The following is a 25,566-nucleotide window of genomic DNA, read 5'->3' as shown; positions in this document are numbered from 1 at the left end:
TTCTGCATTTTGATTCTGAAAAGAAATCTGGCTTTGCCCATTTCTTATTAAAAAAACTTGTAAAAAAAAAAAAATTGCCGGCAGCCCCGGCGAGGAGGCCTGTCACCCCAGCCCTGCCAGGCCTGAGCCTCGGCTTCACACAGCTCACCCAGTCAGGGCCACTTGGTCGCCTCACCCAGCGTCAGCCCATCAGCCGGCAGCTCAAGGGACAAATGTGGCCGGTGCCCCAAACGCCTGCCTCTTTAAGCGGGGAGGTGGCCGTTGGCGGCCTGCTGGAAGCTTCACCTGTCACGCTCGAGTGACAGAAGCAGGGAAGCATCCATCGCCGCTCCTGGGATGCATCTGTCCTACTTACAGAGGGAGATGTTGTACTGCTGGCACAAAAATCGGATTTGAAAACCAACCCTCTGGTTATTAGCAATCAACACAATCGAGCAAAGAATTCCACAGGATCATGGTGTCAGAGATGAGGGCCCTGAATGCTCTCTTCAGCATATGCTCTGTTTTGGGGTGTCGTAGAGTATTAGGCAAGGTCTACTGCAGTGGGAGCAGCAACCGAAGGGCATGGAGGGAATTTTACTGCCCCCCACGGTGAGCCAAACTGCAAGGCAGGTGAAGGGCAGGCTCTCTCTAGCACCTTCTTAAGCCTGGCACTCTGGAGTGTATTTGGTAATTCTCCTCGTAGACCAAGAAGCAAGACTCCTGATTTAGGAGTATCCAGTACCCTGGATACCCAACAGACCATTGAAACAATTTGTTTGAGCAGCCACATATTGTCATCACTTTTGTTTTGTTATCCATTTATTGCACTTGAGACACAGCAGACATACCCCTCCGTCCGTGATGGTAAAAGTCTGAAAATACTTAGGACCAAAGCATACTGATGATGAAAAACTAAATTCCTGTTCTCCTAAAGCCACCCCAGGCTGTCAGGGTGCCTTTATTCAGAATTACCAGAACCACAGTGCTTTAATCCTTATCCCCCACCCCCCCACCCAAATGATGAGGTATGGGCTGGGTGCGTGCTATGGTGCACACTCACCTTCTTGGAGGTTTTATTTCTAACATATGTGGGAGCTGTGAAGCACACTCTACTCTTTGATTCTTTGCATCTTCAGTTAATATGAAAATGGTATCCTAGGGAGATGTCTGATTTCAAGGGAAAGTGCTTTTTTGTTTTGTTTTGCTTTTTAAGGGGGTTCTTCATTACTGACAACGCATTTTTCCATTTGTGTGTGGAAAGAAAACTATGGAAAGGTGTTTGACATTTTTCTGGGCTTAAGCTGATTTTCTGGGAGGGTGAGCCCACTCTGAAGTGCTCGGGCCTCACGGGGTGTGTGGAAAACGGCACAGCAAGGGCCTTCCTGCGGCCTTCATACCTGCGTGCTGCAGACGGTCACGTGTGACCATGCTCGATGCTGGCCCAAACCAGGCTGGGAAACCTGCCAGGGCCTGTGTGCCTGGATATGTAGCCAGTCCTGCTCCTTTGTTAAGGAGGCAGTGTCTCTGCTAATTGGTGCCAGGTTTTAAGAAGGACACATTAAAATTTCCACTGAAAAATCACACATAGGTCATATTGATAAGTTCAGACCCATCCAAATGTGAAGACCAAATGGGCCGGTAGGTAATGCCAATGTACTGGACTGAATGCATGACAATATTAAAGACATAAAGCAAAGCAAAAAAAAAAAAAAGAAAGAAAGAAAGAAAGTCAAGTTGCAGGTCTATTGCATTGACCGAGTTTGGCGGGACTTCCGACAGTGTAACAAGCATTTCTTTGGAGAAATATCATTGTATGTTTATTTTGGTTTTGGTTAGTCTTGAGAGGATTCTGAGAGTGTTTCTGTTCACTTTGTAAGAGGTTTGCATTCTGAAGGATTTAGGTATATGCAAAACAGAAGTTCACATAATAAAAAGGTCTTTGGTCATCTAAGGATGATAGAATTTATAAAATTTTAAAAATACATGTGTAAAATAATGATAAGCATTTTTTAAAAAGCACAGATCTTCTCTTACCTAGGTTAATATTCTATTTGTTTTCCTATTCTGCATTGCTTTCTTTTTTTTTCTTTCTGCATTGCTTTCAAATGTCCATTCAATTCACACAGTCTCTGCTCTATGAATTTCTTTATCCTTTAGAAACATCAATCACAGTGATCATATTAAAAATCCCAATATTCCCTGGTGGTTTTGTAGGTAAGTTTTGATTCTAAGCTGAATGGCCTAAGAGCCCAGGGGGCAGGCTCAGGACAGGAAGTAGAGCCCAGGTTGACAAACAGTTATGGGAGAATTGTTATCAATGGTGAATCAACCCCAAACACACTCAGTCTACAAGAGCTAAGACATTTTACCTTGAAAAAAAAAATTCGTCTTAAACTCTATGTTTATCTACTCTGTGATGAAAGAGCTGTCAGTTCTGAAACCAGGAAGTTCTTGCTCATGTGGTTTGCTTTGTTTATTTCCAAACTTAAAAGGCAGGAGGGAAGGACATAGTTGAGGAGACAATGTCCAAAGCAAGGCAAGGCAGGTGAGAGGCTGAAGGGACACCGTGTTGGGGGGACTGTGGATAAGAGAGCTCGGGCTGACAATGAAGTGGGGGGAAGAGCTTGGAGACTGTGCTGGTGAGCCTCAGGCCTGGATCACAAGCCAGGATCCTGACTGTCTGGGGACAGGGCCCGCTGTGCAGTTTCAAAGCAAACATCTCTCTTTCTACTTTTTTACATCCTTCCAGCTTGGCCCTTGCCCCACACCTCACTTGTTCAGCTGTATCTAGAATAACAAACTCTCTCTTCTCTTTAGTTTTCCTCTTCTCTATCATCCCTGAGAAAAAGCCCAGTTTTAGTGAAAAGTTTTAAAAAGCAATCCTTGGGCGAAAGAGAAGAAGAGACTAGAACTGGCAAAGATGAGAAAATACAACATGCATGATTGTCAGCTGGATTTCAAAACTCGCTTTGTCTGGTGTGGTGAAGAAGAAGTGGTTAACACATCACCCAGCCTGGATGTGGAGGACCCAAAGGAAGAGACTTTTAAAATGGTCCATCATTTGCTGATGGTCCATCATTTGCTGATGGACAGAAATCCCACTGCTAACTTCAGACCATTCCCATCTCCTCTCTTACAATACTCTGTGCCAGTTGTTTTCCTTGAACCCATTTCTTGAGTAACAACTACACTAGAGCTAATCATATTAGTGACTTTGAGTGACAATTAAAGAACTCTCACTTGTGGGCAACAGTCTCCCTACATTTCCAGATTATTCTTCCATTTTCCCTCTTCTTTTTGTTAGGAAAACAAAACAAAAGAAAACAAAACCAAATAACCCCCAAATCGTTCCACTGCGGGAACTGTACTAGCCTTAGTCCTCATCTGTTGATTTCCTGGTCATTTACTCCTTAATGGAAGGTGTCATCATTGCTTCACTCTGCTCTCCTCCTCTCTTCCTCTGTCTTCATTGTCAGGGGATTGATTATGCACATGGATGGCCCAGTCAATAGATGGTTGCTTACAACATGTCTTCCTCTTGTTTATCACAATGACTCAGTGTTGCGTTTATAGTCTCATTTCTGTGTTTAGTAGTTGCGTAGATGTACTTTTCGCAAATCACTTAACATCCCTGTTCTCCAGTTTCAATCCAAGAGAAATGGGAATGATCCCAGGAAGGAGAAAAATGAACAAGTACACATAGCTGATATTCTACACATGCATTTTGGGCATTTTTATGACTATAGGCCTTATACCTGGCATATCTGCAGAGATGCATTTGACATGATTTATAGAGAGAAACGTTTGAAGGACGGAAACATGTTCAAATGTTTGCTTCAATCCCTATGTAGTGCCTGGTCTCTGCATTCATTTTAGAGAAAGTATATATATACGTGCTTTCTTATTGGAAACTTGATTTTAGACATAAAATTTGAACTAGCAGAAATCAATTAACTTCGCAAGAGAAAAGGTGGCAAACTGTGTGGGTTGTTTCCTGCCTGTATCGACTTATATTCATAAAAAAAATGACAATTACTCTTTGATGTTACAGGAAAGTAGACACTTTGTCAGTGATATACAAGTCTGCCAATTTTCAGGAGCCTATTAAATGCTGATTTGAAAAGAGAACGACCCCTCCAGGTATTCTTCGCTTATCTCCTGCCAATTCTCTTCAGCCTCAATGGCAGACCTTGGTTGGGGAAAAATGGAAAAGATCATCAGGCATTTAAACTTTACCTTTGAAAGGTAAGTTGGTTTGGAGGGCTTAAATCCAGAATCAGCTGTTTGCTGGCTATTTAGGTTTCTGTGTCTCCTTCCTTTCATCTGCAAAATGGAGGTAATAATAGTAGCTCTCATCTAGAATTATTATTAAGAATAAATTATATAACACCTGTGGTTCAGGGTAAGCACTCAATAAATGTTAGCTTTCTTAAAAGGAAATATTCTTTGAATTTAAAATCATCATCACAGCTTTGCAAGTGAGGAAACAGATTTCAAAAGTTAAGTATCTGATTCTTACATCTCACATCCAATAAGTAGTTGAACTAGAGGCAAACTCAACTGGGGATGATTTTACAGCCTTCACTTGATCTGTGGCACTTCCTGACATTCTTCATGGAAAATCAAAGGGATTTCCATTCTTCTTGGAAAAATGATACATAGATCATTATATACCCAGGTACCTTTCCCAAGATTAATATTTGAAAATATGGGGACACCTGGGTGGCTCAGTGGTTGAGTGCCTGCCTTCGGCCCAGGGCGTGATCCTGGAGTCCAGGGATCGAGTCCCACATCGGGCTCCTTGCAAGGAGCCTGCTTCTCCCTCTGCCTGTGTCTCTGCCTCTCTCTCTCTCTGTGTGTCTCTCATAAATAAATAAAACCTTTAATTTTTTTTTTTTTTTAATATGGCCCAACTATCATGAACTGAAGCCATGATTAAGAGTAAGAATTAGGGCAGCCCGGGTGGCTCAGCGGTTTGGTGCGGCCTTCGGCCCAGGGCATGATCCTAGAGACCTGGAATCGAGTCCCACGTTGGGCTCCCTGCATGGAGCCTGCTTCTCCCTCTGCCTGTGTCTCTGCCTCTCTCTCTCTCTCTCTCTCTCTCTCTGTCTCTCATGATTGTATAAATAAATAAAAAAAGAGAGTAAGAATTAAAGACATAGATTTATAAGTTACTGTCCAATCTCAAAACATTCTTAAGCAAACCATGTCACAGAAACTAGTCACTGATTTAAAGGCATATTTCCCAAGCTTCATGTTAATTTAAAAGGTAATCACCAGAATGCCTGGGGTACTCAGCCCATTAAGCATCCAACTCTTGATTTCAGCTCAGGTCCTGAATTCAAGGTCATGGATCCAACCTGGTGTCAGGCTCCCTGCTCAGCAGAGTCTGCTTGTCCCTCTCCCTCTGCTCCTCCTTGCTCGCGCTTCTCTCTCTCTCTCTCTCTCTCTCTCTCTCTCTCAAATAAATAAGTTAAGACAAATTTTTATAAATAAATAAATAAATAAATAAATAAATAAATAAATAAATGGTCATCACTAACTACCAACAGGAAGACTCTTCAGGGGCACTACTATTGAAGAATGATAATGACATCTCTTCATTTCAGACTAATTCTTGATTTCAGTCCTCAGTTAAAAATTAAAACCCAAGCACAAACAAACCAAAAGAGAATGAAGTTCAGCAGGGCCAGTGAACTGCCCAGCATAGAAGAGATAGGGGATACAGGAACCAGAATTCCCCCACCAGGTCTCCACCTGAATGCAAGTGGGTGTTGAATGGATCAGGAACTCTTCTAGCTAAGGTTCTGCAGCCTAGAGTCGTCGTTAATGGTGTGAGAGCACATTGCCTTGCCTGCCACTCACTGCTGAAGCTGAGATCTAGGTCTGGCTATGGAGAATATTGAGAGCCTGATTACAGTGTAAGCTTTCCTTAGCTGAATTTAAAATTTAATTAAGTGGTCTTATTTAAAAGGAACACTAATTAAGATAGCAAGATCGTTAAGTTAACCAGTTGGAATTAAAAGTACCCACATACTGGCTGTAGGTACAGCCTTTCCAACATCATTTCAGGTGTAACTGGAAGAATGTGGAATTGCATTATTTTAAACTGCAAACCACCTTCAAACTCATGAAGATTCTCCAGTGTGTTACCAATAGCTTTCAAAATTACCACAAATTCCACGGCTGAGACTGAGGCAACTGTTTTTTATAATGTCATTCATCTTACAAGTATGGTGTTTCTTGCTAAGGAATTTGTATCTGTAATCTTAAGAAAGTGTAGAGGTTTATTTTTAAAAATTTCCCTTTAGCAAAGTTTGAATTCAAAAGTAGATGGAGGCCGATTATTTCATCATAAGACTGCTGTGCTTTCAGAAGGGAATCTGAAAGCATCTGTTCAAATCCAGGAGGTGTGCTCCATTCTGTTACTATTGGAACCCCAAAGACAGAAACAAAAAAAATGATTGCAAGTCTGAGAAATACAAATGTGTATTTACTCAAATACACATATATATTATTATAATATATATAATATATATTATGTTATATATATAACACATATACACATATATATTATTATAATATATATAATATATATTATGTTTTATATATATATATATAAAACACAAATGTGTATTTACTCAAATGCAAGTTCTTTTTTTTTTTTTTTTTAAGTTCTTCTTAACTATATATAGAGTATCAGGGACTTCCTTCTATCCAGCAGTCCCCCATACACTCCATTGACCAAATCACTATCAGAGAGACACCAACTCATTTACATCAAGTCATTTTACTCCATTTAGGGCAATCCACTTTTGGACAATCCGTGGCTGAGGAGTTCTTTCTGAATTAATGTTTTGGCCTTTACAGAGATTTCCGCTCCTCTCTGATCAAGACCTTCACCTCAGGTTTACTACCTCATTAACAAAATTAAAACACAGAACATGGCATGAAGGTGCTACATAGGTTAGGGTGTGTAGCAATATTATCCAAAGCACCTGTGTGGGCTGAAAAAGTTATTCTAATTTAGCTTTGCTTTTACTGCATCAAAAATAAACCGTAATATCTTTTTAGGCTAAGAAGGTAAATGAAAGAGGAATATATTGGCCTTCTTGCAGGAAGACTTCATATTTCACTGTCACAGTGCAGGTATTGAAATACTAACTGCCCTTCTTAAGAAGGAAAGGCGGGGGGCAGGTCATAGTGACAGGGGGAGGGTAGATGCAATTTTGCTTCATCAATTCAAATTGGTTGAGAAAATACTACATTACTAATTTCCCAGCACATGCAAAATCGATTTTGGCAAATGCAAGATTCTAGTTTTCAAAGGTGGTATCCTGTTATAGTAGAAGAGGCACGTCAGCTTGGATGTAAGACGACCCCCACGTCTGCCACATAGAAGTGTGACAGAGGTGTGTGATGGACCTCTGACATCTCGGGTGCTCATCTCTGTCTTAATTTAGTGCACATGTGCACATGTGCACACACTCAGACACGCAGGCACAGACACCTGTTGCCCCTATTCCTTGAAAACAGGTCTAGTGATCAGAAAATGTAGGCAGACGATTTAGGTTCTAACATTAAAAGCAGCAGAGAATCAGGCTCTCTTCCTCCACTTCCCTAGTTAGTTGAAAATTCCCATGACTGCCTTTGATATTTCCCTGCCACGCGTGGACCGGGATTTATTGTCACATCCACTCCCTATGATTCCTCTTTATTATATTCACTTCCAATGTTATAAGAATGAGGAGTTTGCCAATCGCAGACTTTCCCTGATGCTTTAGGTCCATCCAACATCAGCGGTTTCCTTCACTTGTCTCTACACGCTTGGAATTAGAAGAGCAATTGACTCACATGTCCAGACTAGTCAATGGAAGAAAGGTAATGACCATTCTTGTCCTCTCATAGTTCAGCAAGAAATGGAAAACTTAGCCAGAATAAAACATTTTAATGTTGCTATCAGTCGGCTTGGGCTGTCATAATAAAGTACCACAGACTGGGTGGCTTAAACCACAGAAAATTATCTTCTTATAGTCTGGGGCACAGAACGAACTGCAAGATCAAGGTGCCAGCAAGGTTTGTGCCTGGCGAGGGCACTCACTGGGTTGCAGCTGGCGGCCCTCTCACTGTGGAGACGAAGAGCTCGATGACTCTCTCTCTCTTCCTCTTCTTGAATTTTGATGAACAACAATGTTTCATATAAGTGTGTCACGTATGTAATATTTGGGACACACTTACACTAAGGATGTATTCATTCTTTACCCAAACTTCAAATTTAACTGGGCATCCTATATTTTATTTTCTAGATCTGGCAATCGGTGACTATATGAGTAAAAGAATGAATAAGAGAAGTAAGACCCATCAGCGAGAACGCCTAGATTAAAGTTAGCATATAAAAATTTTGCTGTAGCTTTCTCCTGTTGTGACAAATTGAGCAATCTCTTGTGTTAAGGATAAGGAGTCCGGGCACATTGTATTTACTTGTATCAACCATACAAGGGACATAATGAGCTCACAGAGTCTCGAAGGGACAAATATGAATTTCAATAGCTTAGCTCTTAAGTGGCCAAAGCACGGAGGAATATGTCAAGAATGTGATGAAGAGCAGATGAAGTAATGTTGTTTGTAAACGTGAGGTACAGATTTGTGACTCGATTGTGCAGATCACTAGCTACTATTTTGCATTAATTCTGAATAAATGGTAGGAGTACGCTGGCCAGCAGCCCAAGTGAGGCCAAAGGAAGAAAGAGGACCCATTCCCCTGCTTCATTCTGCATCTCACTTTACTCAGTATAAACGTAACACACAGGCTACAGCATTTGAAAAGCAGTGAACACAGATCTGTAACATAGAGCCCTGATAACCAAAAATCCAAGGTAAAATATAAGAAGGGACTCATCTGGAGGACCTTTCTGGAATTCACTGTTCGTAGAAGGAAACAATGAGAGAGTATGTTATCAACAAGGGATCAAAGAGGCCAGCCTTGCTCCCTGCCTGTGTAGTGTGGGTGATTCCCTGCAGCAAAGCAGTACACAGCTTGATAAGGAAGAGTGAAAAGAAAATAAATCTGAGAGATAAATCTTATTTAAAAGGCATCTTTATGATTGGCATTATAAAGGAGAGAGGGAGCTCATTAGCCAACAAAGTGATAAAACCACTCACAGCGTGCTTCAAAAAGAAGTGGTAATAATTATTGTCTTTCTAAGAAAGGGGGCAAAATATCCAAATAATGTCATTCACAAATCCCTTTACAGACATCACAGAGCAAGCTGCACAAAGTCCCACAGCTTTCTGATTTAATTAAGTGAAGAAAGCAAGGAAAGACTTTTACAGTTCACACGCCTGGATCATAGAAGGTTCTACATGAAACATGATTTTTTTAAAAAGCCATTTTAGAGACCCCTAGAGTTTGCTGAACCCTCATTCAACAGCATAATTTCCCCTGTTTCTCCCAGGATATTGTACAATCGACTAACAGGGTGCAGCATTTCTGCCGGCGAAAGGAAGTGGGCAGCTTTGATCAGAATTCACAATAATATATCTCCCTTGTGTGATAAATGATTTACTGCTGAGGATAAATGGATATAATCTTTCATTATGTATGACATTCATCAGCAACAAGGAAGCTTTGGACTGAATGGAAAGTGATTTCATATTAAAAGCCTCATGCAACTCAGACTGAGATGAAAGTGAGGTCTTGCCTTGGGAAAAAAAAAAAAAAAAAAAAGCCATACAAGCTTGCAGGTTTAAATGGATGCTCAGTCAAATATAATCGTTACTCTAAGTTTGAAAATCTGTTAGGAGGAAACCGGGGAATTATGTGACTAGGTCAATCTCAATTTTGCACAAAAAGCCCCATTTCTTAACCACGCCATTCTATTTACTTAAATGTATCATTAAGACCAACTCTGAGGACTGAGAATCGCCAGAGAACCAGGTAGAGAGGAGAGAGAGGAGGTGGGGTGGGGTGGAAATGACTTAAATTCCCATTATCATAGAGAGTCAATGCACCATTTCCAAAGTAGATAAATCAAGAAAGAGAGGTTTAGTGTATTATTTAGAGATATGAAGTTAACAACTAGAAAAAATGCCAAATGAAAATGGTTTCATAAGCTTGCCTGTGTGGGGAGGGAGATGCAAGTTCAGGAGTGGAGGAGCCGTGCAGAGGGAGGAGGCTAGGGCAGGTGGCTTTTCAGTATAAGCACATTCATATTATTTATTTTTTTAAAAAAAAATATATATATACACTTAGATATATATTTTTAAAAAATATATATATATACATTTAGATGAAGCAATTTAAATATAGTAAATCGTTTCATTTTAAAAACAATTCTAGTTCTTTTTTTAAGATTTATTTCTTTATTTATGAGAGAGAGAGAGAGAGAACTAGGGAGGGAGAAGCAGAGGGACAGGGACAAGCAGACTCCAAGCTGAGCATGGAACCCTATGCAGGGCTCAATCTCAGGACTCTGAGATCATGACCAAGAGTCAGATGCCTAAAGTACTGAGCCACCCAGGTGCCCCATGACGATTCCAGTTCTTGGCTTCACTGACTATTTAGGACTCAATTGTAATGTCACATCTTTATTTGATTTTCTTTTCTTTCATCCTTTTTTTTCTTATTTATTTATTTATTTTTTAATTAGAGAGAAAAAGAGAGAGAGAGAAGAGAATGCAAGCCAGTGGGGAGATGGGAAGCATCGGAAGCAGGCTCCATGCTCAGTGCTGAGGCCGATGTGGGGTTCTATCTCACAATCATGACCTAAGCTGAAATTAAGAATCAGACGCTTAACCACCTGTGCCACCCAGGCACCCCCATTTGTTTCTATAATATGAATTTCCCAATACTACAGTATGTTTTTGAAGCAAAAAGATGTAACAAAAAGATGAAAGACAATGAGAAGAGATGAAAGACAAGCCACAGAGTAGGAGAAAATATTTGTAAAAGATATAATTTGATAAAGCACTGTTATCCAAAATATACAGAGAACTCTCAATCTCTAGCCAGAATAAAGCAAATAGTCCAATTAAAAAATGAGCCAAAGGCCTTAACAGACACCTCACCAAAGAAGATATACCCTTGGCAAATAAACATATGAAAAGATGCTCCACATTGTATGTCATAAGGGAAATGCAAATTAAAACAATAACCAGACCACTACACACTTATTAGAACGGCGAAATCTAGAACACTGACAATATCAAATGCTGGCCAAGTGATGGAGCAACAGAACTGCCCTTCATTGCTACTGAGAATGGTGCTGCTACTTCTGAAGATAGTTAAGCGGTTTCTCGCAAAACCAAACACAGTCTTACCATCTGCCCCAGCAATCATGCTTGTTGGTATTTACCAATGGGTGTTGAAAACTCATGTCTACACAAGCCGCACATGGATCTTTAGAGTGGCTTTATTCATAATTGATATAATTTGAAAGTAACCAAGATGTTCTTCAGAAGGTGAGTGAATAAACCTTGATACCTTCAGACAATGGAATGATAGTCAGGGCTAAACAAGAAATGAGCTATCAAGCCATGAAAAAGGCAAGGAGGAAACTTAGATGCATGTTAGCAAGTGAAAGAAGTCAATCTGAAAAGGATACATACTGTATGGTTCTAACTATATGACACAATGAAAAAAGTAAAAACTATGGACACTAAGAAATTAGTGGTTGTCACGGTTTGTGGGGTGAGAAATAAATAGGCAGAGCACAGAGAAGTTTTAGGGAGTGCAAATACTCTGCATGATGCCACAATGATGGATGGATGTCATTAGACATTTGTCCTAACTCATAGACTGTACACCACCAAGAATGAACCTAATATAAACCATGGGACTCTCTGTGATTATTATGTGTCATTGTAGGTTCATCAATTAAACAACTGTACCACTCTGGTGGGAGATTTCTTAATGCAGTAGGCTATGCATGTGTAGGGGAGTACATGGGAAATAAATAATAAATGCACCTTTCCTTCAATGTTGCTATGAACTTAAAATTTCTCTTAAAAAGTAAAGTCTTAATAAATAAATATAATATTTATTTAACATATATTTAACAAATGAATTTATTTAAGAAGAAAATATCTAATAAAATTAAATATTACATAATTTAATAAAAATTAAATAAATATATCTATTCAATATAGAAATATCCAAAGTAGTATAGATGAGTAGGCATAGTTTTTGACTCAAATCTAACTGTTTTCTGATAGGACAGATTGGTGGAGTAGAAGACATCATAAGAAGTCTGTTCTAACAACCTCATTTTCTGGAGGACAATATAAAACAAAGATGAGGACTTACCTAAAACATCAAAGACCAAAACCAGTAGAACAAGACTTAGAGCCCATGGAGTTTGTTTCTAAATCCAGTATTCCTTCTCCCTTTTAGCATTTCTTCTTAAAAGGCAAAGATATTCCTAAATCCACAAGACATCCCTGATGCCAGACTTCTCAGAGCTTTTCCAGTGAAAGCATATGTTTTACTGAAGATCAGTCAGCACAATTCCACTGGCTAGAGTTCTGGTAACCAAACAAGGTCAAAAAGAGGTGGCAATATCAATGTCACTAGCTTGGACAAGAATGGAGAGTAAAACATATTCTAAAACTGAATGTCCTATGGGAATCAGGAAAATCACATGAGAGCATGAGTGAAGATGGGTAAGCTTAGGGAAGGCACATAAGGGAATATTCTTTCTAACAGTGATATGGATAAGAGTGTTGACCTATAATTAAAACAGGAAAATACAACCTGGTACAAGTAAGCTTACAAAAATTAAGTAGACCTCCATCAACAGTAAATTCAAAATGGAGTTCAAAGGAACGTTATTTAACTGGAGTATTTGGCAAGCTGAAATGGCAACTTAGGTAAGTAGTGACTTGAAACCAGTAAACCATGATGCTTACTTTCAAATTAAAAATAATAATAATAGTAATAAATAAAAGAGAGAGAGACAGGTAATCAAGTTATGGGTGATATATTTGATGGTCCTATATGTGTTTTATGTAGGAATAAATCAACACGGAAGTGCTATCAGAAAGTTCTACATCTTGTAGTGTCACAGTTGAAGAGAGATGTAACCTCCTCTATTCAGAGCACAGTGCTGAGATCTTGACTCAGTTTAGACGAAGTAATCCTCATGAAGCTGATAAAACAGGAGATATGGGTACTACTGTTTCGTAGATAAAAGAGACCCAAATTGAGAGAAATTAAGTTCTGTGTCCCAGGGCACATGGGAAGCATGTGTTGGAACTTGGCTCTGACATCAGTATAAACTGACACTAGAGACCGTTTATTTCTTTATCCCATGTAGTTCTCTCTCTCTCTCTCTCTTTTTTTTTTTTAAGATTTTATTTATTTATTCATGAGACACACACACACACACAGAGGCAGAGACACAGGCAGAGGGAGAAGCAGGATCCATGCAGGGAGCCTGATGGAGGACTCAATCCTGGGACCCTGGGACCACGCCCTAAGCCAAAGGTGAATGCTCAACAGCTGAGCCACCCAGATGTCCCTATCCCATGTAGTTCTTGACCATGCAAATAGTATTATGTATATCTTTTAGTGGTCCATTTTATTATTAACAACCTTCTGAGGAATATAGGGCCTGTCATTTTATATTTACTATACAGATTAGGATAAAAGTGAAACTAAGAGTCTAATGATTTGCCCACAGTTATATAATGGCATAATTTAATTAATCTAAAAAAGCCTAAAAGAAAATACAATGATATTTAATATGACTTTAGACTTAATAGTATGCTATCATATTTTAACTTCTCAATCCACACAGTCATTCAAAATTAAATATACTAAGAAAGAAAGAGGTGGTATATCTGGAAACAGAAATCTCTTTAAATATTCAAAATAAGAAATATTAATAGAAAATTGATTGAGCAAGTGAAGAACGTATGAGAAGCTAAACAGAGGACAAAAAAGTAACTCAGGAATGGGCAACAGCATGAAATCACTCCCACCCATGGGTTGACAGGACAAAGGGAGGAGTCTGAGTCAAGAAAACCAGGGTGAATCCATGGGGTCTATCAGACAGGAGCTGGAACCCTAAATGAACTGCTGCTGGAAATAAACCAAGAAACAGAAAAGAAAAAGCAAAGCGAGAGTTTGGAAATAGAGGCCTGCCTTCAAATTTAATGCCTTCCATTGGGCACTCCACTCAGAAGCCATTGTTCAAGAGAGCCTGGGAAATGTAACTTCCTGAGATGGTGAGCAGACCAGGAGAAGGGCCAGGGTATGGATTTAGGAGCAAACATATGAACAGGGTTGGTCCATACAGCAGATACTCTACAGAGCACATAATAAGGTATTTATCTAAGTACCTATATCTCTTAACAGAAGCACCATGCACATTATTACAATACCAGCAACAGAAATCCCTTTCCCCATTCTAGAGAACAGAGATCTCACTAAACTTAGAAGAGAGATATCATAGTAGGCCTCGGCATCGGTCCTTCTTAGGATCCTCACTGCTCCTTCTATCTGGAACCCACCTCCACCACACTCACACACGTGTAGGTGCCAACACTCACATTCACACCCTGCTCACAGTTCCTTGGGGAAAGTGATTTATCCCTCAGGGCACACATTTCCTCCTTTGCCAAGAGGGCTAATCGCCCAGGCCTGGTGCATAAAAGAGAGCTATGCCTATTAATTACTTAAAGCTTATAAACTCTTTTGAAGATGAAAAGCTCTGGTTTTCTTATTCTGTTCCTTGGCTTCAAATAAAAAAAGCTACATTATATAAAGGTTTCTGGGGGATTTATTACCAGACCTCTATCTGAAAAAAGTCACACCACAATTACAACTTTAATGACCTACTCTGAAACTTCCCAAGGCTACAACATAATTAGTCCATTTTATAATTAGTACTTAAAAAAAATCATTTGTCAGAAGTAAATAAGAAGTGACGGAGGCTTCTGGAAGTAATCTACATTATGCGATGTGCAAAGGGAGGAGTTGCATTTATCAAGTGCCTACGATGTTCTAAATTCTGTTCTAGATACTTTATAAAATTACTGTACCTGCATTTCCCATCCAGTATGGTTAGGTCAGCATTATTTTATTTGTTGTTTTATAGGTGAAAAAAAGAGGTTTGGAATGATTAAGTAATTTGATCAAATCACAAAGCTAGTAGAGTTTGAAGCTGTGATTTGTGTCCAGGGCTTTTTGCCTATAATTCTTCATTGCTGAATATTTGAAAGCTTTTAAATTACTTTTCCTTTGCCCACAGCTGTTGACTCATATATTAGAACCTTTAGTGCCAATAGTAACCTTTGCTATGAACAGGAGGTAGATATTGAACAGCGGAGGGAGAAATAATCAGAATCAATAAGACTGCCCTGTTCTTGGAATAGAGAAACCACACCTAGAATAGAAGGTTTACTTGCCACTTTTTAATAGGGACAATGAAAATAAATAGAGAAACATGTTGGTGAACCATAGACCTGGAGATAGTCTCCCTTGAGGGAAAGAGAGCATGATAGTTGTTATCCCCAGATGACAGGTAGCTTGGGACCCTAGGTTGGGTCTTGTTCTGTGAGGCCCTGACATAGAGAAAGACCTGCAGGTGAGAGGGAGCAGAAGGGACTGAGACAGTGGCTCAATAGGAGGAAAGCCGTGTCAACAGATCATACAGAAATAGAAGGTTACCGCAGAGGCCTGAGAACCACTTGGTCGAAAAATTCAGTATTCCTCTATTTTTGAATTGGTCAAGGTCTGCTCTGTTTGGAGGTTATGTGAAAGCCTTCTCTTATGCATGATTCAATGTCCTTCTACAAATGAATGATATTGGATGAGAACATTGAAGCAGATAATGCCAAAAAATCTGCTTGAGAGTATCCTGTCTTTAAAACTCATGATCACTGATGATCATGATTTGCTGTGAGAACTTATTAATACAAGGCTGTGGTCTAGGATCAAACCTTAAACGGGCCAAAAAAGTTTGTAGATCTAAAAACCTACTTACAGTTTCATACACCTATACAACTCTGTTTAAGGTATTTATTTTCTTTATTTTGATTAGGATTTGGTCTTGAATTTAGTCCACATAAACCAGTGAAAGAACTGGTAAAAGACTAGTTGTAATTAAAAAATATATATATATGTGATTTCATAGTAATAAGTGCATTTTCATTGATTAAATAGAAACCATTTTCCTCAAAAAATGGTTTTTAAAAAATATTTGCTTTAATATTTCATAATTTTGAGCATCTATATTCTAATGATCCAAGCTTTTGCATTTTCTGTTACAGAATAAGTTATTTTGGGGTCCAGTCCACAAGTTGTTCTCTATGGGACCCTTTAAATTACATATAAACACTTTTGTAATCCGTGGTAATGGTTTCCGCCCTAATTTTCTTTCCACACTGTTAGTAGATACAGATGTAGGATAGATATAGAGTAGTAGTCTTGAAATGGATACACAGTGTGGGAGTCTTTAGCACCTATGATTTCTTCCTAATGGCTTCCATCAATAATTATGTGCCTGTCGTGAAATGAATGAGAGCTCGCTTTTTGTTTGGACAAAGAAAAGTTAAATCTATCAACTGTTGCTGAACCTCACTTCAATTTTAGTTATGATCCACAGAACACCCTGAGTCCTCTAAGTCTACACCTCCCCTGGATGACTCCCATAGGGCAACCAATCACTGAGAACTGTGTGTGTTCTGATTCAGTACCAGTGTAATTGTGAAGAAAGCTGTAAGGGATTTCTCTCTCTCTCTCTCTCTCTCTCTGAGGTTCTTATCTGCCTGAACAGATCGTAGTTCTGAGATATGTGGAGGAGTGTGTGTTGTTTGAGTTTGAGTACAAATATTTTCATGTGAGAGCAGTATGCCTATATATAATGTGTGTGTTTTAAAATATTTATTTATTTTTCCCACAGTGGTGTGGAGGTTGGGTGAGACAGGGCTGAGACAGGAGGCAGGGAACCCAGCCTGAGATGTCTGCGGTGGTCCCCACAGAACACAAGCCTGTGGCTTCACAGTTCCCCATATTTACTGAAAGCCAGAGACAAGTGGATTCCCATCCAGCTCTTTTTTTTTTTTTCTTTTTGAAGCTCTATCTTACAAGTCACTTTATTGGTTTGATCTACATTTATAATAAGATAATATTTCCTCTTAGAATATATACAGACTTGATACTGCCTCCACTTACAAATCTACCTTAATGCTAAATACCTAAAATATTCTCCACTTGAAGTTAGCCTGCAATTGTTCCTATATCATTATTCTGCCAATTAATGAGATTCTTGTATTAGTTCTACAGAATTAAATTTATATCAAAACAATCTCAAATTCACTTTATGTTTATTTATTATATTGTTACCTTCCAATGTCACTGTCTTCTTCCTGCAAAGACTTGACATATGCTTTAAAAATTAATAATAATAGTAATGACTAATATTAACTGAACCTTTAGAATGACAATGGCAATAATAAAATAAAATATAGAATGACATTTTATACATATTATCTTTAACTCTCTGCCCCCTGGTATTTCCATTTTGATTTCCGTTTATTTTTTTATTATTATTTTTTATTTTTTAGAGAGAGAGAGAGAGAGAGAGAGAGAGAGCATGTGTGTGAGCCTCAGAGTGAGGGAAGGGGCAGAAGGAGAGAATCTTCAAGCAGACTCCTCACTGACTGCAGAACTGGAGGCCAGGCTTGATCTCATTACCCATGAGATCATGAACTGAGCTGAAATTAAGAGTCAGAGGCTTAACTGACTGAACCCCCAGACACCTCTCAATTTCCATTTATTTGTTGAAGAAATCAAGGCTCAAATGTTTATATGCATATATGGAAAAAACAGCTAGAAATTGTAAAAATAAATGCACCCTGTGGAAGTTAAGTAATACATTTTCTGTCACTAGAACACTCAAGCAGAGGTGGGATGACAACTTGTCTGGGGTGCTGTTGAAAAGAGTCAAGATTGACACCCAGGTCTCTTAAACTCCTAAGTCTGTCCTCTTTTTCCTAAACTCAAATAAAAAAATTCAATCTCACTATTTACAAACTAAATAATGGTGATGATGGTGGGAAATTATAGAAGAGCTTCTCCAGCCCATTTGTTATTCAGATGATAAAAGTTGAACACTTGCAATGAAAATCATATTTTTGTTTTAATGTTTAAGAATACACAGAAATACTAACAATATAGTTAATAGATGTTAATGATGAAGAGATGTGGACTTCCCTCTATGTCGCATCAGTGAGCCACTGATCTGATTGGTAGGGAAAATAATCACTTAAATATACTTGCATTAGCAATATAAGTAAGAACTGTATGCAATGCTGATTAAAAACTCTTTTCTGATATGCCACAATGTTCTTCCTGTTAGACAGTTAGCAATAGACATCAACTCTTGTGTACACTTGGCAATTTTCTTGCCTTATGTGAAAACTTGATTTTTTAAATTAGGGCATGATCCATCCCACAGCCAGGGAGAATCAAAGGTAATCATACTTAAGCTGGAAAGAGTAAGGCACATTTTATATAAGATCAATAGTTCATGTAAATCTGAAGAAAATAATTGGCTTTGGCTTTTTAGGAATAATAAAAATAAATGCAAGGAAAAGTAGAAGAGAAGCATAAGATGTGGTTACTTCCACAATATGCTTTTCTTTGTCCATGAAACAGAGCTGGTTCTGAAGCTGCTCACAGCAGGCATCTTAGTGTGGAAAGGAACATTCACTTTGTCAGAGGAACGTTCCAGTCTCATTTTCAGGAAAAACATGTGAGTTGAAACAACTACTGTTTTCCAGAGGCAAATATCAAGAGGAAGAATAAATCTATTCCATGTCAAATCTGAGCATTGCCATATTCATTTTGAGTTGGTTTGGCGTCAAGCTGCAGGTTTAACAGCAGCCAGTCCTAAAATATAATTTATTTTTTCAAAAGGAAGTCCACAGCGGTCCTTCGTCCTTTAATAATACTTCATAAATAACAGCATGCCCCTAGTATGGACTTGATAAATTATCTTCATTGATACTCGTTTGGATGCCTTCAGCACTCTTCACATCCAGTGCAGTGGGAGGAGAGTTTGGTGTCCTTACTGGAGGTTCTTCATTTGAGAGACATAGGAGTCTCCTTGAATGACTCCAACATCCTTTCAGTTGTTCAGGCAAAAAGCTTTGGCAACAGCTATTACTCCTCCTTTTACCAAATTCCTTACCCAATGGCAAGAAATATGTTAGGCCCCAGCTGGAATTATGGAGCCCCACCAACAAGGCCACAAGTCTCCCTTGGATTACTGATATAGCCCCTCACCTGGTCTCTATATTTTTATCCTGGCACCCTCATGTTTACTTTCAGCACAAAGGTCAGATAATTCTTTTAAAACGTAAGTCATATCATGTGATAAGAAGCCACACTATCTTCAGAGCAAATTGCTAAGTCATGAAAAGGGAACCCTCTTACACTGTTGGTGGGAATGTGAAATGGTGCGGCCACTCTGGAAAACTGTGTGGAGGTTCCTCAAAGAGTTAAAAATAGACCTGCCCTACGACCCAGCAATTGCACTGTTGGGGATTTACCCCAAAGATTCAGATGCAATGAAATGCCGGGACACCTGCACCCTGATGTTTATAGCAGCAATGTCCACAATAGCCAAACTGTGGAAGGAGCCTCGGTGTCCATTGAAAGATGAGTGGATAAAGAAGATGTGGTTTATGTATACAATGGAATATTACTCAGCCATTAGAAACGACAAATACCCACCATTTGCTTCAACGTGGATGGAACTGGAGGGTATTATGCTGAGTGAAGTAAGTCAATCAGAGAAGGACAAAACAGTGTATGTTCTCATTCATTTGGGGAATATAAATAATAGTGAAAGGGAATATAAGGGAAGGGAGAAGAAATGTGTGGGAAATATCAGAAAGGGAGACAGAACATAAAGACTCCTAACTCTGGGAAATGAACTAGGAGTGGTGGAAGGGGAGGAGGGCAGGGGGTGGGAGTGAATGGGTGACGGGCACTGAGGGGGACACTTGACGGGATGAACACTGGGTGTTATTCTGTATGCTGGTAAATTGAACACCAATAAAAAATAAATTTATTAAAAAATGGAAAATGAAAGAAAGAGTCCTTTTAATCACCAATAAGGTCCTCCTGTCCTCCTGTCACCCCTCTACTGTGTCTTTTATGACTCTTCCAGGTCATGCCCTTCTCGCCATAATAGCCTCTTTGAAGTTTGCCGAACATGTCCAGAACATTCTTGTGTTCCCTCTTTTTTTTTTTTTTTTTCTTGTGTTCCCTCTATCTGAGATGCTCTTCTAGGCATCTTCATGGCAAACTGACTCATGTCCTCAAAGTGTGGCTCAGAGGGCACCTTCTCAGTGAGCCCTCACTTGACCACTGGAACCTGCCTCCCATCCACAAACCCCAGCCTCTCTACCTCCTCTACTTTTGTTCCCAAAGTATGGTCTTCTAACCAGCAGCAACAGCACCTCCTGAAAAGTTGTTCTGCAATAGAAATTATCTGCATCCAGCCCACATTTACTGAATCAGAAGCTCTAGGGGTGGAGAATAGCAATCTGTGTTTTTATAAGCCCTAGAGGTATTTCTGATGCACCCTAAGGTTCAAGATTCCCTGTCCTATAGTAACAATATAATAATATAATTTTCAACATTACTTCACAGGAAAATATTAGAAGTCAGATTTTTAAGTTAGATAAAACAAGCATGCCTGGATTCAATACTTCAATTAGTTTCCTGGTGGTTTTAGTCAGCAAAATAAAAACAGGAAAATAAATATGGTTTAATAAAATACACCATTTATTTAATTTTTTATTTTATTTCTAAATAAATATTTATTATTTTTCTAAGATATTATAATCTCTATTAAAATATCAAAATTAAAATAATAATGAATTTCATTAATCTTTCTTGACAAAACACAACATATAAAATACTTGCCTTTCTATATCCCACTGGCAAATATTTAGAAAAAGGATTTTTTTTTTTAAAGAAATCCCATTCAAAATGGCAACTAAAATTATGAACTACCATCAAATTCATCTAGTCAATGGTGCATAAGATCCCTTTGGAGAAAAATCACAAAATTTCATGAAGGATCTAAAAATTATTTACCTAAATGGAGAAATAAAAAAGTATTTCATTTTCCTGAATGGAAGAAGCAATATCGTAAAATGGCAATTCTTCCAAATTTATGTACAAGTTAAATGTATTCCCCATATAAATGTGTATATGTGTGTATGTATGTAAGATGCAAAAATTAGATTATTAAAGTGTGAAAGTAGTAAGTCAATGGATAGACAGACAAAACCTTGAAGGCACACAAGATGAGGCAGATTTGCTTTAAGAGATACAAAGACCAGTTATGAAGACAGTGTGAAATTGTATCATGTGTAATTAGATCAAGAATAAAGAATAGAGAATAGAGGGCAGCCCTGGTGGCTTAACAGTTTAGTGCTGCCTTCAGCCCAGGACATGATCCTGGAGACCCAGGATCGGGGCTCCCTGCAAGCTCCCTGCTTGTGTCTCTGCCTCTCTCTCTCTCTCTCTTTCTCTCTCTCTCTCTCTTTCTGTGTGTGTGTATGTCTCCATGAAAAAAAAAAATCTTTTTTTTTTAAAAAGAATAGAGAATAGAAATAAGCCTACATATACTTGCATATTAGTGTAACATTCATGGAACATTAGAAGTCAGACAGGAGAGGAAAATCCATACACAAGTATGGAATAAATTCAATTATGGGCTCTCTACACACAAAGAAGACATATTCAGAGGTATTATATTTTTAAAGATGAAAAATAGATCTTAAAATGTTTAGAAGAAAATATAACAGCAAGATATCTTTATGAACTTGGGCTAGAGAATAACTTATTGACTAAGACACAAGAGGAAAAAAAAAAAACTCATCAAAATTAAAAACAAATCAGGACCACCTGAGTGGCACAGCTGGATAAGTGTCTGACTCTTGGTTTCAGCTCACGTCATGATTTCAGAGTTGTGAGACTTAGTGTGGAGTCTGCTTGAGATTCTTTCTCCCTCCCTCTCTATCCCTCCCACTCATGTTCCCTCTCTCTCTATAATAAATAAATCTTAAAAAAAAAAACAACCCCCCAAACCAAATCAATTTGATTTCTTACTACAAAAGCAAAACACCTCTGCACAATTAAAAATAACAAAAACAAAGTTTATTTATTTATTTATTAAAGATTTATTTATTTTAAAGAGCTAGTAGGGGGAGGGATAGTGGGAGAGAGAGAAACCTGAAGCAGAATCCCCAGTGAGTGCAGAACCCAACATGGGTCTTGACCTCCATCCCAGGACCCGGAGATCATGACCTGAGCCAAAATCAAGAACTAGTCACCCAACTGACTGAGCCACTCAGGTGTCATCCCCTCCTCCCATTTTTTTGAAGATTTACTTATTTAATTTAGATATAATCTTTTTACCACCAAAAGCAGAAACCCAAATGACCCATCCCCCCCCAAACCAAACTCAAAACAATAATGAAAAATAATAGGATTCTCTAATAAATTAATAAGTGAAAATTAAAATGAGATAGCATTATATACCTAACATGGGTACAACAATAAATTTTAAATCCTGGAAAATTATGGAAAAGAACACATAAATTGGTGCCACAATTTTACAGAATGATATAAAACACTATTAAGTATGCATGTTTTCTATGATCCAGCAGCTCCATTTCTTATCTTGCTATACGCCCATAAAGGAACTCTCATGCTAGTGCAGAAGTTATATGCAAGAATGGTAATGGTAGCATTTATTTGAATTGTGAAAATTAGAAGCAGCCAATAGCCATAAAATGGCTATGTGTAAACAAACATAGATGGTTCAAAATTATAATGGAATATAAACCTACATATAGTAAAGGTGAACAGACTACTTCTAGGTCAAGATGCACAGAGTTCTTGCTTCAGAGCTCCCTGTGCTCGAAACAACTATTCATAATTATTCAAATATAAAAAGAAAAATCTAGAAGCAGCTTCTAATCTGAAGACCAGAAAAAGAACAGAAATCCAAAGTATGAGAGGTTCTGCAGCTATGGACATGCCAGGTTCGGGATCCAAGTGCAGGCACCGGATCTTCAGCTCCTTCTGGAAAAGAAGGCTAAAAGTGACCTCACAGAACAAATAAACAGAGTCAGTATCCCTGTGTGAGAGCAGTAGGGTGAGAGCATGTGGCTCACCCCCTCCAAAGAAGAGTAACTTAAAACACTGCTGCTGAGAGACAGAAATGCCTGGAATGATAACTCCAGAGCGTGCTATCTGCATAACTGTCTACAATGATGGAAAAGAGCCATCCCTTAAGGTACCCATTAGATACAAATGGTTAATGCAATTGGAAGACTGCATTTTAAATTTTATATAATTTAAGTGATTGGAAATTACATTTCAATTGTCACAAGTGGCAAATGGCTATCTGATTGGCCAGTACCTAAGTAATTGAAAAACCTACAGAAAAGACGGGATGTGAACACGGAACCCATGAGCTGATCACAGACTTCTGCTAGTCCAGGAACTGAATCTGCTTATCTACAGTATCACAGCCTTGTAAAACTTGGTTCTGGATTGCCTGAGTCCAGGGGGTCTGAGAGGCAACTGCCAATGCCAGTATGGAGATAGCTGGCATCAGGAACAGTAAGCAGGTGATGAGTACTGGGTATTAGATGCAACTGATAAGTTACTGAACACTCCATCTGAAACTAATTATGCATTATATGTTGGTTAATTGAATTAAAAAAATTAAAACTTAAAAAAAATGGCAAACTGAAAAAAAAGGAGAAAGAAAAGTAAACAGGAAGAGAAGAAGAAGAAGGCAGGAACAGAGAGAAAAATAGAAAAAAAAAAACCTCACAACTCTCATTAAAAAGAGACTGAAGGCAAATACTGAAAACAAATGAAGAAACTGAATCCAATACAAGACAGTCAGTAAGATTCACTCCAGAAAAAAAATGAATTTTATGGAACCATTCAACAGATGTTCTAAAATATGTTTAAAATCCTCAATGGAATAAATTAAAGTATAAAATAAAATAGCATAAAAGAAAAGCATCCCCCCCAAAAAAAATCCCCTCTTGTCTTATGAAAAATAACCAACTGGAAATAAATTAGAAAGTACATTAGATGGGATAAACACAGTGATACAATTAAAAACAAATTAATGAATTGAAAGATGTCCTAGAAACCCACCCAGAAAGAAACCCAGGGGGATAAAGAAATAAATCCTAAAAAAAACACATGTAGGAGAGCTGAAGAGGCTGTAGCATATGCTTGAGAATCATTCCAGAACAGAATGAACGAAAGGCAATACTTGAAAAAATAACTAAGGATTATCAAGACTGAAAAAAAGATAGGAGTTCTCCAAACAACACTGAAAGTAGCCAAATAAATAACTTCTAAAATAAAATCAACCAAACCACAGCTAGATACTTATAGTAAAATTGAAGCAAGTGTAGGATAAGGAGAACAATCTTAAAACCCAGCATTTGTGGCATTAGGAAAGAAATTCATGGAATGTGAAATCCTGAATTTATCAGAATGGCTACTTTGGGAAGAGAATGAAATGAAAGGGAATTTTTCTAAAAGTTCTCCAGTGTTTCTGTTGTCTTACTTCATAAAAAGAACATGCAGTTAAAAAAAAAAAAAAAGAAAAAAAAAGAACATGCAGTTAATATGCCAACAATGACGTGATGAAAAGGAGTGGTGCGTGGAAAGGTGTCCGTTATATTTTCAAAAGTAGGTTTTATATATGCATGTTTACACACACACACACACACACACACACACACACACATATATATATTTAATGTTTCAAATTTATATCAAATTTATATTTGTTTTTGATTGGGTGCTTAGAATAAAATATCCAGAAATAGATAAGCCTGTTTTACTCATATAACATGATGTTGTATGGAAAAATATGAAGAAATCAGTGTGTATGCCTCCTATCAGCTGAGCACCAGCTCTGCATGCGGACAAAATGTAAATACTTACCCAGGATGGAGACTCACAGGAGGGAAAGCGGTTTGTGCAGTAAAGGAAGAAAATGTCCAAGGGGCTCTAGTTTTGTCTATCATGTGTCATTTCTTTAAAATACAAAAAGTTCTGAAATAAATATTGTTGATATTTATAAATAATGACTTCTTCCTGAGACATAATCAAGAAGGGCATGGACACATTATATAAAATGATTTCAAAGCGAAAAATGTTAACTGGGCCATCATCTTCGATGCTTTTCAAATTTCACGTGTTCCCCTGGAGATTTTAATATGTCATTAGAGGGAGGCAAGCTTTCTTTCACCTTAACTGCCCGGTGGAAGTACTTAACATTGCTTCTCTAATGAGGTATTATAGCTGAAGAGATTGTCTAGAATCCCTAATATATACCTACTTGTGGAACGCTGAGATGAACAGCTATACACTGAGGGGGGAAAAAGAGAAAATGAAAGAAAGAAAAGAAAGAAAGAGAGAGAAAGAAAAGAAAGTGAGTGGTTGTCTACGGTAGAGGTGAAGAGCTTGAGGACCAGATACAGGTTGTCTGGGTGACTCCGTGTTCACATGGGGAA

General features: G+C 38.3%; 1 protein-coding gene and 2 long non-coding RNA genes across 13 annotated transcripts in view; 1 reads left to right on the top strand and 2 right to left on the bottom strand.

Annotated features, from left to right (window-relative positions):
• Nucleotides 1-12,594, top strand: part of LOC144312473 (uncharacterized) — a 66,781-nt gene extending 54,187 nt beyond the window's left edge. The window contains exons 4-8 of one of the 4 annotated variants that reach the window (XR_013377961.1): nt 4,034-4,227; nt 7,057-7,131; nt 7,767-7,863; nt 10,632-11,442; nt 12,201-12,594. This is a non-coding gene — a long non-coding RNA (uncharacterized LOC144312473). Of the gene's footprint in view, nt 1-4,033; nt 4,228-7,056; nt 7,132-7,766; nt 7,864-8,288; nt 8,334-9,437; nt 9,630-10,631; nt 11,443-12,195 lie in introns of those variants that run through there. The other 3 variants (XR_013377959.1, XR_013377958.1, XR_013377960.1) reach the window with 3 other exon arrangements.
• Nucleotides 1-25,566, bottom strand: part of NRG3 (neuregulin 3) — a 1,055,421-nt gene that overhangs the window by 256,357 nt on the left and 773,498 nt on the right. The window lies entirely within an intron of this gene.
• Nucleotides 12,263-25,551, bottom strand: LOC144312476 (uncharacterized). Its single transcript, XR_013377966.1, has 3 exons — nt 25,392-25,551; nt 24,995-25,105; nt 12,263-12,504 (listed from the first exon to the last, which is right to left on the bottom strand). It is a non-coding gene; the product is annotated as an uncharacterized LOC144312476 (long non-coding RNA).

Source organism: Canis aureus, chromosome 4 (assembly GCF_053574225.1).
Source record: "Canis aureus isolate CA01 chromosome 4, VMU_Caureus_v.1.0, whole genome shotgun sequence".
Lineage (NCBI taxonomy): Eukaryota > Metazoa > Chordata > Mammalia > Carnivora > Canidae > Canis > Canis aureus.
The sequence above is the reverse complement of the archived record's forward strand: the minus strand, read 5'-3'. Positions and strand labels throughout refer to the sequence as shown.